The sequence below is a fragment of the Triturus cristatus genome, chromosome 11 (assembly GCF_964204655.1).
Source record: "Triturus cristatus chromosome 11, aTriCri1.1, whole genome shotgun sequence".
Taxonomy (NCBI): domain Eukaryota; kingdom Metazoa; phylum Chordata; class Amphibia; order Caudata; family Salamandridae; genus Triturus; species Triturus cristatus.
The window spans coordinates 931,670,031-931,683,967 of NC_140594.1; the positions used below are offsets into that span (position 1 = coordinate 931,670,031).

The 13,937-nt window shown below is 45.7% G+C and overlaps 1 protein-coding gene across 2 annotated transcripts in view; it reads right to left on the minus strand.

The window, feature by feature from the left end:
* The window catches only part of PXYLP1 (2-phosphoxylose phosphatase 1), a 509,674-nt gene that overhangs the window by 216,857 nt on the left and 278,880 nt on the right, over window positions 1–13,937 (minus strand). Inside the window, exon 2 of one of the 2 annotated variants that reach the window (XM_085634924.1) lies at window positions 2,300–2,387. The exons of the other annotated variant lie outside the window; for it this stretch is intronic. The gene's annotated coding sequence lies outside the window, so the exon portion shown is untranslated. The remainder of the gene's footprint in view (window positions 1–2,299; window positions 2,388–13,937) is intronic. 2 annotated transcript variants of the gene reach the window in all.

The window sequence follows — 13,937 nt, forward strand, 5'->3', positions numbered from 1 at the left end:
ATTACGCCAGAGAATTTGATTGTCTGTAATTGTGAGTGGATGATCCTCTTAAGTGCAGGCAGGATGAGACCACTGTCTTGTTACAACAAGCCAAGTTTGCTCCCCGAATTTACTCCATATGGAACGCTTTTGGACCGAGCGAGGTGCTGGGATAAGGACATGCTCTGACTATGGCTAAAAACCTAAAGTCAGCAAACACTACTGCAATTTAATCAAGAGCAGCATTGTTACAGATATGAAACCCACTTAAAATATAAGCAGCTAGGCAGCACTGGAATCTGTGACGATGGTTGCTACTGCCAATGTCTGTAGTCTCTCCGGCCATCAAGGTCACAGAAGTGGACGGGCAATGTTGCTTCCCAATTTAGGTCAAAACTTATACCACTCTAAAGATATTGCCATACAGCAGAGTAAGCAGTAATGCTCCATTGTATATGGCAGGGATGAAGGCCCACTAGACACCAGGACAGCCAATGGATGGTATAGAGGGAGAAGGGACAGCGCAGATTGGGGAAGCTGTAGAAAAGCGTCTGTGACTGCAGTTTCTCCTCTCTTCAATAACGTAAGGCAATGCTTAAACTATGCTCCAGTGCGGCGGTAATAAATGATGGACAGAATGCATCAAACATTCACCCCCAAGTCAGGAGATCTGGGTTAAATCCATTGTTCTTTTGCTCACTATGCCACCCCAACTTGGACCCAGCCATATGCAAATCAGTCTTGACTCTGCTCCTCATGGAAACAGTTGAGTCCGTACTGTAAATTCAGGTCCTCCCTGGACCGGAAACAAGCATCTTGGGACTAGTTCTGGGGTAACACGCCTCATCAGCCAGTCTAGTTAGAATCCAGTGGCACAGCAAGCAAGGGCCCACGTTTGGGCATACCCATCCCACTTGGGGTGAAAAGTGCTGCAGCCACAAATGATGGATGGAATGCTGAATGAATCAAACATTCACACCCAGTCAAGAGAGGTGGGTTAAATTAATTGTTCTTTTGCTCACTACGCCACCCCAGTTTGGACCCAGCCATTTGAAAATCAGTCTTGACCCTGCTCCTCATGGGAACAGTCCAGCTTGAACTGCCAAGCCAGGTCCTCCCTGGACCATAAACAAGCAAACTACGACCGGGTTCGGGGTAACACCCCTCATGAGCCTGGCTAGCCTGAATCCAGTTCAGACTATGCTACAAGTAGCCGCAACTTCACAAATATATTCTCTATGGATGTGACTGGAGAGACTAGTGGCAGGAGACATACCACACAAACTCTAATTTGATAACATTAGGAAAAAACAGGGATGTATTTTTACACCCTGAAACCAAGAGATTCAGATGACATGCAACATTAATTTGCTCTGTCAAGCTGCCTCAGTACCTGAAGACTCTTCAATAAAAGGTTTCCCCATTCTAAGTGGGTATCAGGGAGCCGAGCAGAGATGTTTATGTTGAGCTTCCAAATGCAGAGCCTGAAGTTTGTGGCGTTCTTAGCTGAAAGTTAATACCAATGACAGCTTTCAGTCTGAAAAGGAACACAGCATGCTTAAGAAGAGGCTGGATGACATCAAAGAAAAGTATAAGAGCCCAAAACATCAGAAAATAGAAGGACTACTTCAAGATTAAATTTGGGAATCTTAAAACCGTTAACTACTATACGATAACCTACTCCTTAAATAGATGAGACACAGACAGTGAAAGAGAAACGCTGGAGATTGAAAAAGAACTGCAAATATACACATATAGTATAAGCAAGAAGACAGTCTTAATTCAATATTGCACTGATAAAATACTTTTGATAGATGTTTTTTCAGACAAGTGGTTGCACGCTTAACAGAATCGGTGAAAACCTGTGACCTTGTTGACGCCAACTCAGTCAAAACACATACCCATAGCTTTGTTGAAAAATAGAGCTAACAGTTCTACAAACTGTTGAAACTAGTTTCCTAATGTAAAGATCTGATTAAGGATGAACAATTTGAGAAAGTATGCTATTTGAGATTTTGTAAGGTGCTACAACCTCTTCAGAAAATTTTAGGACGAGTTCACCAGGAAGGAGCCAGAAGCAGCAACACACCTGTAGTTAAAATGAAAAACTTCCTAGCTAACGTAACTGAAAGTTTCATTTCTACTAAGGACATGGAGGCAAGGATTATGCTTTATCTTTCTCCACTTTAATTTAACAGCAGCCATTTTAACAGACAAACAACATTTCCCAGAACTCCATGGAAATTGGTGAAACAAAAAACAGACAAGCACAATCCATCATGAGCCACTGTCCAATCAGGGTCCAGGATCCAGCATATACCCCTCTTCTGTGTCCTTGACTTTCTCTTTCATTGCGCGAGTCACGTCATTCGTCTTTTCCTACAACTCTTGCTTTCCAGAACCTTCTCCTGGAACCAAAGAAGCGAAATCAGTACTAGAAATGGACTCAACAATGACTGAATGCAATCAAGAAAATCGCCATTTCTCCAAAGAGAAAAACATGCCATTAATTCAGAAATACTAACCATTCTAAACAAAGAAAACATTCTATTTACCAAGGCTCCGGAATTAAAAGCACATGCAAAACATTCCAACAAAACACATTACTTGCTATTTACGCAAAGGGAACGCCGGAGCACTTCCGTTACTTTAGGTAGGAAATATTTCATTCTATGTCAGGACCGGAGGCTTCAGTTTAATGCTTACACACCACCAAATGGGCCATATTAATAAAACAGAACCTCTTGAAGGTCGAATCTGAAGACCAATCGGCCGCATTCATGTCTTCAAGCAGTGCCCCTAGAGTGAAGGCCTTGGAGGCCATGGTCCCCCTAGCAGTGAGCTCCAAAAATCCCAAGATCAATGCCTGCCTCCTGCATGACCCACCACACCAAACATGCAACAATGGGAGATGAAGCCGTTTTATGAGGTTTCCGGAGAGCGTTCAGAAGTGGTCTCTCTCACGGAGGCCTAAGCTCTGTGGATATCTCCTCATAAGCCTTTAGACATTGCACCACACATAATTTAGAAGAGTTTGGAAATGCTGGGTTCTTGATCACTCTGGTGTGACATTTAGTTTGCCGTCAAATCGTAAAAGAAACCGATGTAGGAAAAAAACACCCTTCCTGTGATAGCCAGGGCTCCAACATCCAAGACCCGTCTACACAAGATCACACAGAGAAGCACTGCCAGCTTTGCCAACAGTTCCTTACGTGACAAGAACTCATTCAATTGCCAAGACTTGAACAGGTTGAGGACCTTATTCACATCCCACATCTCCGAATATCGTGGCTCTAATGGAAGAAATAATCTGATACCTCTCAGAAGCCGACCTGCAAATGGGTGTTCCCAAATCGGGGATCCTTCCACTAGAATGTAGCCTGCCAAAATGGCAGAAGGAAAGGTATTCACACAGCGATAGGCCAAACCTTGCTGGACCAAGTTTGCTACAAAATTCAAGACTAACTATGTCAGTGACCACGAGATGTGTCGCACACACCAATGACACCATCGCCGTCAGGCTGACTGGTATCTCTTGACCGTGCAGTTGGACCAGGCCTTGGACAAGAGGTCTCCAGCCAGGCCTGAGATCGACCATCTACTACTGTAATCCTCCACGCCATCAGGTGTAGGGACCAGTCCAGTACCATCTGATGCAGAACCTGATCCGGGTCAAGAAGCTACTCTGGAAATTGGGGGAGACAGATTGGAAAATCCCAAGAAAGTTTCAGAATAACAGGAAACCAAACTTGTGACCTCCAAATCGGGGTAATGAGAACCACCTCAGGACATTGCTGCCTGATCTGTGCTGACGCTCTCATGATCATCTCAAATGGCAGAAATGCATAGGCTTGCTCCTGACTCCAATCATGCAGGAATGCATCCATGGCAGCTGCCAGAGGATCCGGTCTCCAACTGAAGAACCGGGGTATCTGATGATCCAGTCTGGAGGCTAAAAGATCTACACAGAACAGTCCCCATTGGTTCTGAATCATAGCAAAAACCTTTGGGTGTAACCTTCAAAGACTGAAATCTCAAAAATGGCGAGAGTGCCAATCCATCACCTGATTCTCTTGCCCAGGAGATAATCCGCTGTCACCCTAATCTGGTGGTCGAGGCCAAACTACCATAAATTGTCACCAGATCTGTGAGAACATTTGACCAATTGCTGCAAAGGTGATTTATGTACCTGACCGCCGAGATATTGTCCATCTTTAGAAGGACACGTCTGAATTCTGTCGCTGGTCCAGCAAAGGACCGCAAAGGACTCTGCCAAAAGCTCTAAATAATTGATGTACAGTGTTTTCTCTTGTGGAGACCAAGAGCCTCCTGTGGAAAAATCTCCACACCGGGCGGCCCAGCCTGACCTGCTGGCGTTGGACTGTATAACCAGGTCTGGGGTGGAACCAAATATCGATCGTCCATTCTATGGGTCCATATGGGCAAGACACCAGTGACCCTCCTCGCGGGCTTCACCAGACAGGTCCACAGAGTGAGGGTAAGGATGGCCTTTCAGCAGATGCCCCTTGTTCAGTCTCTGCAGAGCCCAATAAAGCAATGGGCCTGTATGGAGGGCGACAACAGACCCACCAACAGGGTGATCTGCCTGAGGGGCACCCTGCAAAGCTCATGCCAGATGTTGGCCCTCTTCCGCGAAGGAAGTCTGAGAGTGCCTCAGTAGAGTATCACAAAACCCAGGAAGGTTGCCTTTTGAGGTAGAACCAGCAGAGACATTTTGAAGTTGATGACAAAACCAAGACTCGCCAACAGGCCGACCACCCGCTGCAACTGCTGCCTTAACTGCTGGGGATCCTGACTCAAAAGAAACATATTGTCGAGGTAGACAATGAGGCAAATTCCCCACGCCAGAAGGTGTTTCACAACTGGTTTGAGCACCTTTGTGAAGCACCAAGGAGCGGAGGAAAGCCAGAAAGGCAGTGTTGTGAACTGGTTCGCCTGCTGGCGCCAAAGGAACTGCAGAAACTTCCTGTGCAGGGGAAAGATTGGAATAGCATGGTACGCATCCCTTAAGTCCAAACGACCATCCAATCTACCAGGTGAAGGACATCTCTCAGGAGGTGGATTCCCTCCATTTCGAAATTATGTTAATCAACCACTCATTGAACTAGCATAGATTAAACATCGGATGCTGACTCCCCGTCCGCTTTGTCCACTAAAACATGTTGCTCATAAAACCCTGTGGATGCAGCAGTGCAAGGCAAACAGCCCCTTTCTTGAGAAGGGAAGTAACCTCGGCATCGATCAGTTCTCTCTACTGCTGCAAAAACTGGATAGGCCTGAGCCTTCTCTCCTGGCGCGTGTTGCTGCAGAACTCTATGAGAAACCCCTGCACAGTTTGCAACACCCAAGCATCGCTTGTGCTGGTTTCCCACACCTGTAAAAATTGACCAAGTGACCCCCACTCGTAAGAGGGAAGAGGTCAATAGACTTACCGGAGTTTCAGGCAGCAACACCCCTCTAAAGCCACAGCCTCTTGAGCATCTTCCGTGGGTGGGGTAGAAGCTGTTATAGCGGGCTTGATCCTGGAACTGCCTGCGCCTGGAGCCGTGCCTTTTGGAGTTTTGGAAGGACTGGCCGGTCGAGCAACCCCTAACTCGACCAACCCAAAGGAAAACACGGGAGAAGAAAACCCGCCTCATAGAAGATTGGTCCTTACCCAGGGATGTGAATGTATTGACACATTTACCCAAGCTCTTTGATAAAGGGCTTGCAAAAGAATCCTTCCTGGACCACCGCCCGACCTCAGAATGTGCTAAGACCCCCAACTTTGGGTCAACCTTAATAAGAAATTATTGTCTCCGCTCAGCAAAGAGCGTGCAGTTGGAGTTACAGAGGAACACCAATTTGCGCTGGGTCCAACTGGCAAGAGCCGCCAAAGATATTAGGGCACAGATGCTTTGGCATCCTCGGCCATGTCCAGATTCTTAGTGATAGGACCCAGGGGTCCAAGAGCTTATCCTGGCACGCCTGCCAGGACCGGTCGATCCCCTTTTTGGGGTCCTTAATGAATTTCACCAGGAAAGTGGCCATCCTGGGGTTCAACACAGGGGTTTGAGAAACCTTGCCATCCAGAGAGGGGCAAGGGCACTCCGTCCGGAGTCGACAACGAGCCTCTCTACCCATGGGGGTGCAAATTCTACTAGCCACATAGCTTGCGACCTTGGATGAGGGTTTCCACTCGGACGACCAAGGGTGTAGGATCTGCTCAGGATCCAGCATATCAGAAACATCATCCACCTCTTGAGGGTCACTAAGCAATAGTGTAGTGGGAGGGTGCCATGGTCTGGAAGGACCATCCTCCACATCTGTATTTCCCTAGGCATTATCTCCCAACCCTTCTGCCGGGCCCGCGGGAAGAGACGGCGAGGGCTCAATGTCCGTGGGCACAGTCAGTGACTGGTTCGGAGCGAGAAAAGCTTCGCACAAATCCGCAAAAGCATCCTGGTCCACCCCATCAACCGTAGCAGTTTGGAGGCATTCAGTGGCATTTGCTGTGGGCTGAGCCCACTTTGTGCATTCACGCAATCTGCTGCACTAGGCGCTCCTCCATGGGGGCCACAGCCTCCTCAATGGCTCTGTAAATGGACGCGTCTACCGTATCGTAAAAGTAGTCATCCCAGGGAACCTGCGCCAAGGGATCCTCGACCCACTGCAGGTCACCTTGTTACGACATGCTTGCGGCACAGATAGCACCACAGTAACAAAACTAGGGATCCTACCAGGCGCTCTATAACACCCCCACTGCTTAAGGCAAGCGGGGTAGAGTAGGGCCTCCGATAGTCTTGGGGAGACTGTTGTTCAGGTGCTGGGGATCAGCAAATCAAATAGAGGGCAGAGCTGCAACTCAATTGGGGTCAAGGCCCCGGGGACACTACCCTGTCTAACTAATGCAACAGGTAGGGTACAATTCACCACCTGTGAGTGTGTCCCCTCCAGGCCAGTAGTAATGCCTGGCGGCAATTCAGAACCCTATGGGGCATCTATGACAACATGCAAACCTACCTCAGGTGGCTACCCAGGGCGTCCAAAGTTATGCAGGCTTCACAGCCTGTACAGATCCTCAATGAGGGAGTAACTCTACAGGGGCTGGTGGAGGTACTGACAAGCGACGGGTGATCTGGATCCTGACCGGGATTACAAAAGCCTTACGCCGCTAATCAGAGTTTTCACGCTGCAACAGCGCCACCTAGCAGTTGGAGGACACTACCGCACTACGTCACATAAAGGGGTAACTATAATACAGAGTCGCATAGGAGCGCAAAAGCGGTCCCGCGACTGAAATCAGAGCATACACATGCAGGCATAAACATTCAACCACCTTGTGAAGAAAAAAGGAAAAAATGCATTTATCTCTGGCTGTGAGAAGCGAAGAAAGAGGACGACCAGGACATAGAAGAGGAGCTATATGCTGGATCCTGGATCCTGATTGGACAATGGCTCGTGATGGACTGTGCTTGTCTGTTTTTGTTTCACCATTTTCCCTGGATATCTGGGAAATATGGTTTGATTTTCTGTTAAAATGGCTACTTTTAAATTAAAGTGGAGAAAGAAAGCAGAATCCGAAGCCTCCGGTCCTGACATAGAATTAGACTAGTTAGTCCAAAGGAAAGGATTATGTTACTTACCCTGTAAGCATCTGTTCATGGCATGTAGTGCTGTAGATTCACATGCTCTGCATACTCCTGCTATCTAGTGTTGGGTTCGGAGTTGTGCAAGTTGTTTTTCTTCAAAGAAGTCTTTCGAGTCAAGAGACCGAGAGACTCCTCCTCTTAGTGATATTGTACATGAGTATGAACTCCTTTGTTAAATTGTTTTCCCGCAGGCGGTTGAGAAAGAATTGTAAGGAATGTGTAAGTAGATTAATGATAGCTATGCCACTGGATTCAAGCTAGCCTAGCTTATGATGGGCAACACCCCAAAACCGGTCCCAGAAAGCTGGTCTTCTGGGCCAGTGAGGACCTGGCCTGGCAGTTCGGGCTGGACTGTTCCCTTGGGGAGCAGGGTCAAGACTGATTTGTATATGCCTGGGTCTAAAGTGGGGTGGCATGGTGAGCAAAAGAACGGTGGATTCAACCCATATCTCTTGACTGGAGGAGGGGGGGAGGGGGGGGGGGAGTGTTTGAAAAGTTTCAGCACTCCGTCCATCATCTTGTTGTGTTGTTATAAGTAAATCGATGCCCATGCTAAATGTATCATATAAGTATGTGATGTAACTACAACGACCACAGGAGTCCATGGAGGAGAAAGGCCGCTTGTGAATCTACAGCACTACATGCCACGAACAGATGCTAAGGGTAAGTAACAATCTGTTCAACGGCATGTGTGGCTGTAGATACACATGCTTTGCATAGACTGTAAAGAAGTGGCTAGTCTGTGGAGGTGCAGTAATTTTAAAGAGGGTACATAGCACTGCCTGACCTACATTGGCTTGTTGGCATGCTAAAACATCCACACAATGTTTGGTAAATGTGTGTGGGGCAGACCATGTAGCTTGCTTACAAATGTCAGCTACGGGAATATTTCCCAGAAAGGCCATAGTGGCTCCCTTTTTATGAGTGGAATGCGATCTGGAAGTAACAGGTAAACACCTTTTGTCTTAAATGCAGCAAGTTTGAATACATGTGACTATCCATCTGGCTATGCCCGATTTGGAGATTGGGTTGCTTTTATGAGGTGGAGAAAAGGCTACAAAGAGTTGCTTTGTTTTCCTGAAAGTTTTAGTCTATCTATGTAGAACAGGAGTGCTCTTTTTACATATAGAGTATGAAGAGCTCTTTCTGCAACATAGTCAGGGTGAAGGAAAAAACTAGGAGCTGGATTGATTGAGGTGAAACTGAGAGACTACCTTAAGTAGGTATTTAGGATTGGTACGAAGAATCAGTTTGTCTCAATGTATGTGGAAGAATGGTTCTTTTAAGGTTAAAGCCTGGAGCTCACTAACACTTCTGAGTGAGATAATGGCAACTAATAACGACACATTCCATGAAAGAAGTTGAAGGGGGCACAAGTGAAGAGGCTCAGAAGGGGGATCTATGAGCTGGTCAGAACAATGTTAAGGTTCCAAGAGGGGGCTGGAGGAACCAGAGGAGGATTCTCTCTTTTAAGATCTTACACGAATGCTCTAATGACTGGGATTTTGAATAGTGAGATATGACGTCTATTTTTGAGATTGGCAGTCATTGCAGCGAGGTGTAACCTAATAGAAGTGTAGTCTAAATTAGCCTTTTGCAAATGAAGTAGCAGATAATGTCTTGCACTGTGGCTTTAAAAGGATCATTTTGTTCGGGTTGGCAGTAGCAAACAAAACGTTTCCATTTTGAAGCATAACAAGCTCTATCTCTGGGAATGCGTGTTTGCTTGAGAATGTCCATACATTCCTGTGGCAAGTTAAGATAGCCAAACTCTATGACCTCAGGAGCCAAGCTTCTAGATTGAGAGGTTTGGAGTCTGATTTGTCCCGGATTCTGAGTGAGAAGGTCCGGTCTGAATGGGATCTTCTCGGGTGGAACTATTGAGAGATCTACTAGTGCTGTGAACCAGGTCTGACGCGTCCAAGTGGGAGCTATAAGGATCATGGTGACAGATGTTTGCCGGAGTCTAGGAACCACAAACTGGATGAGAGGGAGCGGTGGAAAAGCATAGGCAAATATCCCTGACCAACTCATCCATAGTGCGTTGCCCTTGGATAGTGGGTGTGGGTACCTGGATGCGAAACCTCCACTTTCGAAAATAGGGAAGGACTTGTGGGTGGAGTTCCCACTCGTGGGTCTTTTGTTGTATCCTGCTGAACAGGTCTGCAAAATTGTTGTCGGCCCCCCTGGCAGTTATTCTACCAAGAGATGAATATGGTGGTGAAGAGCCCAGTTCCATAGGGTCTGAGACAGGTGTAATAATAGAGAAGACCGTGACCCCCTCCCCCCTTTATTTGTACAGAATACATGGCTGTAATATTGTACGTCTGGACTAAGACAACATTGTGAGATAGGTGAGGAAAGACAGCCTTTAATGCTAGGAAGATCGCCTGAAGCTCCAAGAAGTTGATGTGTAAGGATTGATGTTTGGCATCCCATAGACCTTGTAATTACTGTGAGGTCCTATAGATGGGCACTCCAACAGGTCTCTGATGCGTCTGAGGCGAGAGTGAGGGACAAGCTTGTGGATATCTGTTCCTTTAGCAGGCTGTTGGTATTCCACCATTGCCGAGAACAGTGAGTGGGGCGTTCTAGCAACACTAGATCTTGAAGGTGACCCTGTGATTTAGACCACTGGAGAGCTAGACATTGCTGTAGGGGAGGCATGTGTAACCTCGAGTGAGGAACTATGGCAGCGCAAGAAGCCAACATTTCTAGCAGACGCATCACAGTCAGTACTGTGAACGTTTTGTTTGGTTGTAACTGTGGTAGAGTTACCTGAAAGCTCTGGACTTGAGCAGAATTGGGATAAGCTAATCCTAATTGTGTGTTGAAGATTCCTCCTTAAGTAAGGTTGAATTTGGAGAGGTTGAAGATGAGACTTAGGGACACTTATTAGTGAACCCTAGTCTGTTTCCATCTATTGATCATTGCAGCACATATTTTCTATACAAGAATCGTTTCGAGTTCAATAAATATTAAAAACATCCCTTTGTGTAGACTTGGTATATTTCTCTGAGCAAAAGAGCACGAGTGTCTGAGCGAAAAGTTCTAGGTCTGTCACCATGGTTCCTGAGGAAACCGGGTTGTCATCTTCAGTGGTTGCCAGAACTGTGCACTCCATGTCTAGATTAGAGGGGCTTATGGTGGCACTGTGAGCTAGCTGGTCTAAGAGACAACATATCCTGTAGGGGCAATGGAATCAGTCTGGCACCATCCAAAGTTTGTTGTCCACAAACGTGCCCTTCCTTCGGATTAGTGGAAACTACACGACATGTGCCCAACGTGGGTTGGTTTCTTATTTTGTACGGACCCACGGCGTAATTCAATAGTGCCTTCTCAGAGATCCCTAAACACCTTTTAACCGGAGATGTCCTTGGTGGTACGGAATATCCTCCGCAGCTGAGTAGGTGTACCCTATGTATTAGCTGATGGTTGTTCAAGCTTGAAAGGATCTAATTCTCACTGTGTTAGCCAAACTCTGTATTTCATTTTTCAATATATAACATGGCAAAAAACATCTCTGAGAACTGCAAATATACAGTTACTCTGAAACTACTACAGAATGGCCTTACATTAGATGGTGGGGAAGTTACCTTCGTGGTAGAGGCACAGAAGGCATATAGAACAGAGGTATTTTACTCCTGGGTTACATTCCCTGCTGCAGACGATGCAACACAGGTATTTCACGAATACACTGAAGATGAAATACCAAATGAATACACTCCATATAAGGCAACTAAAGCGCCTCTCTTATTTACCAAGAACATATTAATTGGTTTAAAGGCGCCCTTCCCCATACAATAGAAAATGTGAGACTGGACCCACTCAGCAATAAGGGGGCGACATGGCCAGTACTAGCCAGATTACACACCACATCCCGGTATCGACCCCCTGACCGCAGCCCAGCTGTGGGGTTTATGCAATAATCTAGTAACGATATACAGATGTCTTAGTCACATCGTAATGCAAACATTGACATTTAATCCTTCGAAGGCTGTTCAAGCTGCACCACCACAATTAACTACACCAAGCATTAGCCCACAAACATTGAATGCAGTCATTGGTAAGATTCCCAATAAGTGGAAGAAATTCTGTTTTGAATTGCACACAAAAACAAACCAGCTTGAATTAGTGTTTACCCATACGGGCCCGCAGAAAAAACACAGGATACTAACAATTTGCTTGTCAATAGGGATGGCTCCCCCGGTAGAGAACTATGCCACCTGGGGTACGGTCTTCACTGCAGTAGATACGAGAACACATGGTACCCCTTCTTTTGCAGTTCTACCTGAAGTGTTAAAACAGGTCCAGAATGAGCAGGGGGGCAGAACCTGCCTTGTACTTACGGATGAAACTGATGAGCAATTTTGCCACAGTATCAGCCATAATGTTGAGAAACATTAAAGGGGAAGCAGCACCGTTAGCTATTCGCCAACGCCAAATGGATTTGCCTCCTGTGCAGCAGGACGCGAGTTACCTAAAATTATCAAAGAAACCTATGCTACCCTGCGTAGATATATTTTGGGAGCCAGACAAGGGAAACCACAATTGAAGAGTAATTCTGAAAGGATAACTAAGCAAGCACCACCCAATTCTTCAATGAAGAAGTGAGACTATAACAAAAGCAAGGATAAAACAAGATCACGGGGTAGGTCTCCTACCCAGGAATCTACCGAAAAACATTACAACTTAAATATCCGTGAAAATCTTTAACCGCCTGATAGGTATCAGGATCCTGACACACGTTTCTCTCGTTCCTTCCAGGATTCATCCGATAAATGTTCAGAGGGAGGAGGACGATCGAGTGCAGATCAGAAGAGCATGTGAAACCAAGGAAGAACTCAGAACGCTTGTCTGCCAATGTAATAAAGTAGGAAGACAAACCAAAAACATCTAAACTTTAATTCAAAAAGCAGAAGGTAGCTGTCACTGAAGGTCAGCAATGCCTCAGATATTGAGGACTCTGCTTCTGAATGGCATTGATAATGCTGCACAGCGCAGAAGAAGTCAGGAAGTCACGACAGTTTGCCAGAACCCGATTGTCTGGTGGGAGTAGCACTGAGTGAGTAAATCATGGTGAAAACACCAGATACCAGGGTAAGCGTTCAACATTTAGACAAAATTCAACTACAGATGGAAGGGGACATACCCAGGTTTTTCAATGTTCTCTTTTGGGAGGAACTCACTCAAGGATACAATATTCTACTGGCCAAAAAAGACTGGTCACCTGATTTCGTAATGGATTGCCCAAAAGGGGAAACAATGATTTTACCTTCCTTTTCCGACCTCGTTCCAGAATCAATTAAACACTCATACGCCAAGGAGTGGGCTTTAGCACTAATTCCTGCATTATACCGCAACCATGCGGGGTAGGATAACGGTCCACCTTATCATGACATACTATGGAGGACAACCCCACAACCTTAAAGACAGTATTCAATAAAAAACAAAGCAAAACAAGTTTGGGTAATTCAAGAACAACTTGAATACCCAGATGTAATGAAAAGTTGCACCGCCTCAATACAAAATCCTCAATTTCCTGTAACGAAGCCAGAACAATCATATCCTCTAGTATTGGATTATAGACATTTAAACTCAGCTACGTGCATGTTTGCAGTACACAATGCACACTGTGCTACACTAAGGAATAACATTGTGCACAAAAAATACAAACTACATTAGATATCTCAAATGGATTTTTGAATATAGCGTTTGGAGCAGTTATTGGACAGCCTTCACCGCACTAGGTTCGCAAAAAACTATTTTGCCGTTTATCACAGGGGTATAAGAATAGCCCGGGGCTGTTTTCACGATGACCTGATGGAACACTTGACCAGAGTAGATCTCATAATCTTGGGTTTCGCTCACCTGGGCTATAGATTCAATAAAAAATAAAAATAAAACAATCAGAGAACACCCACCTCAGCGTCCTATTTTGGGGATATGAGTTGTCAAAAAAAAAAAAAAAGATATGCGCTGCTCTAACCTCCCAACAACTCTAAAAAGATTGCAAGCCATATTAGGGTTCCTACATTTTGGCAGAACATACATTCCAGAGGACGTAGAAAGAGTGAAACCATCCTACGGCTTAATCCGCCCAGACTTTTCAAGCACACAAGAACACATGGAAATGTTACTTTCAGTTCAAGCTGACATGATAGCTTCCAAACGGTTACACACACGTGTGAACATTGCAAACCTGGTGATCTGTGTAATCGCAGGTACATCAGGTTACACATACGTCCCGTTCAATGAAGGTGATACTGTACCAACTGCATATAAATCGCATTTACATACTAATGC